At 35.7% G+C, this 3,353-nt stretch overlaps 1 long non-coding RNA gene across 1 annotated transcript; it reads right to left on the bottom strand.

Moving 5' to 3' along the window:
- Nucleotides 1-361: 361 nt before the first annotated feature.
- On the bottom strand, nt 362-2,906 carry LOC127724297 (uncharacterized). Its single transcript, XR_007992438.1, has 3 exons — nt 2,849-2,906; nt 1,335-1,495; nt 362-431 (listed from the first exon to the last, which is right to left on the bottom strand). It is a non-coding gene; the product is annotated as an uncharacterized LOC127724297 (long non-coding RNA).
- Between the last annotated feature and the right edge of the window lie 447 nt (nt 2,907-3,353).

A 3,353-nucleotide genomic window follows, 5' to 3' on the forward strand; every position in this document is an offset into this window, starting at 1 on the left:
CACTGGTTGACAAAATAAGTCTCAAAACACTACTTTCCTCCTTCAATGCATTAATTATAATGTTTTTGTTAACATCTGGAGTTTCAGAATGGAACATCTCAATATACTTGGCACAATGTGGCAATTCTGTTACAATGTATTTATAAAGTTTGGAAGTGTCATTTATCAATGAATAATACAAAAGTGTACGTGGGAAGTCCTGTCTTTTTTCCTCTAATGCATCTACTAACCATGTCATTCCCATTTCAATTTCATTTTTATTTTTGGAAGATACTAGTTTAATATTAGACTTGTTTGGTGATAAATTAATTTCTGTTGTGTCCTCCGCTAGCTGCAATTTTTTTCCTAAAGCTTACAGTGCAAGTTGCACTTAAAGCCAATACTGTAGCATCAGGAAAGAGGGATCTTTTCTGTCTCCTTCATCTTGGCCCCTGAAAGAAAAATAGAAATAAGTACATCTATAAAAACTTTTATAAAAGGTAAATATCAGCACCTCTTGCCTAATTTGTTAATTCTTACGGCAAAACAAAAATAAATACATGTATGTGCATGTCCATATTGTTATGTAACAGCCTATCATTCAGTGGTTGTTGTTGGTTGCTGTCTAGCACATTTGGTTAGGGTTTTATTTTTCATACATTCTTATAATTACATTGTAATGGTTCAACATTTTGCAAGTAGTGGTCTTAAAAGAGCTTAATTTTTAGTATTAGGTTATCTCGTTCTTGAAAGCTGTACAGTTCTGTACCAGTGGTCTTAATTTTTTACTTCTATATTTTTGAAAATCTAAAATTCATAAAAATGGGAAGGGAGTACACATCAATATATAGAAACAATTCATCAAAGTTTCATGCAAATTCGTTGAAAAGTTTTTGAGTTACTGTCTGACATGTTGACAGACAGTCACAGGTTAGGGGAGAGTTGGGATCCCTCTAACATGTTTAACCCTGCCACATTCTGTATAGTGCCTGTCCCAAGTCAGGAGCCTGTAATTCAGTAGTTGTCATTTGTTTATGTGTTACATACATGACATATTTGTTTTTCGTTCATTTTTTGTGCATAAATTAGGCCGTTTGTTTTCTGGTTTGAATTGTTTTACATTGTCATTTCGGGGCCTTTGATAGCTGACTATGCGGTATGGACTTTGCTCATTATTGAAGGCCGTACGGTGACCTATAGTTGTTTATTTCTGTGTCATTTGGTCTCTTGTGGAGAGTTGTCTCATTGGCAATCCTACCACTATTCGTTTTTATATAGACAACGGTATACCATAATACGTCCTGTAAATGTGCGAATAGAAATGAACATGGGGAATAAACATTGTATCCACTTACCAAATTGCTATTGTGTGAAACTCATCAATTACAATCAACTTAATGTTAAACTTCTTTAAACAAGTTCTCCAATAGGGATCACCAACCAATGTTTCTGGAGATGCAAAAATGACATATATCAACCCCTCTTTGATTCGATCGTCACTCTGGGGGAGATGATCCTAAAATGCAAAAAAAAATGTAGGTGGGCAGTCTCCAAAAAGACATATTTCTATGATAACTTCTATAATTTAAATGTACACTAGTACTGTACAAATACCCTTTCTCCATTTCACTGCGTTTGATTAAAGATTGAAATCCAATGAAATAATTCTTATTGTTGTAAAGTCCAATACAGAAATGAATATAGCTGAGATTTTAATGAATGCATGGCATATTTTCTCGATTTTGAGATGTTTCTGCCAATTTACCTGTTTGGCCATCCAACAAGGTCATTTAGACTGCACTTTTTCATATTTTTTTTTTTATTTTTTCATTGTTTAACACAAATAACAATCTAATTTAAAAATTAAGTTTCCCGCACGTTTCTGGGCCATGTAAAGCTGACTATGCTGTATGATTTCGCTCATTGTTGAAGGTCAGATGGTGACCTATAATTGTAAACTTTGTCATTTGTTGTCTGCTGGATAGTTGAGTTGGCAATTATACTTCAAGTCTTGTACATGTACGACATCTTCTTATTCTTATATGCATGTATATTTGTTTTGAGATAGATTATTAGTACATGTAATTAACAACATTTCCCTTGGACTCTGGTGCTTCATTAATACAACATGTAGTATATATCTTTATACAAAGTATGAAGAACTAGCATTATGGCCAAAACGACTGTAAAATACTGGTAATATGACCGATACAATCTGTTCTCGGTGAAATGAGACAAATTTATGTGCTACCATGGCTACGCTCTACTGCTTCTGCAGTTTTTTTTTAACTTTGCTCATGTATATCTAAGTTTCATATTACTGCTTTGTTACTGTTAGTCATGTGTATGTGTTGATATACTGAAGTTTAAATGTATGTTCCTGCAAATGAATTATATTTTATTTGATAAGGCATACATGTACATCTTTGCCTGGTCAGATGCGGATCCAGGACTATGGAAAAGGGGGCCTTGCATCTAGGCACCATAAGGTGTGGGAATAACGTCTTAAGAGAGAGGCATTGCATTAATTATATAAGTAGCTCCAACAGCATAGGCGGATCCAGGGGGCCTGGGCCCCCCTTTTGTGGGAAAAATTTAGTTGATTATATAGGGAATCACTGAAGCATGACTGAAGTGGGCCCCCTCTTATGTCAGTCAGTGGGCCCCCTCACAAAAAGTTCTGGATCCGCCAAAGTACAGGGGGATAACATGTCACCTCCTAACTGATTTCTCAGGTGTTATAAACATCTTTACAACACTGCCAACACAATAATTATAATATAGGTGTTTAATGGCATTAAATACTATAGTATAGACTATTCCATTTATTGAAGCCTTACTACCACTGCATGCTTAAAGTTATACTAACCTTTGTATGCAGCAGTAATATTTCCAATGTGCGAGAGTTTTTCCACCTGGTCCTGCAGAGCTACTAAGGGACAACAGACTAAAACTTTCCAGTTAGAACTGTTTTCAATAACCTCCCGGACAACTGGAAGGTACAGTTGAAACGGTAGTGACTTGCCAAAACCAGTCGTACAGCCACGCAGTTCTTCTTGTTAACTAAACACTCTTAAATTTCATTTTGCTCCTTCTTTATATCATTTATACCAAATTTTGGCAAAACTTTTGTCAAAACGTTGTCCAAACTGGGCGCATCCATGTTTTTTAACGATCCGATAATGGTATACAAGCCCGATGCTGATTGGTTAATCGAAATTGATTTTCTGCACGCTGATTGGTCGGTCAAAGTTCACCAAATTTGACCCTAGACATGACCCTCAAGCGGCTGTTGTTAGATCTCCCACGCGCGACATATAAACAACGAGGAGCAAGTGCGGAGATTTAATTTTAATTATATTGCATCCTGAAGA

The sequence above is a fragment of the Mytilus californianus genome, unplaced genomic scaffold (assembly GCF_021869535.1).
Source record: "Mytilus californianus isolate M0D057914Y unplaced genomic scaffold, xbMytCali1.0.p SCAF_14, whole genome shotgun sequence".
Lineage (NCBI taxonomy): Eukaryota > Metazoa > Mollusca > Bivalvia > Mytilida > Mytilidae > Mytilus > Mytilus californianus.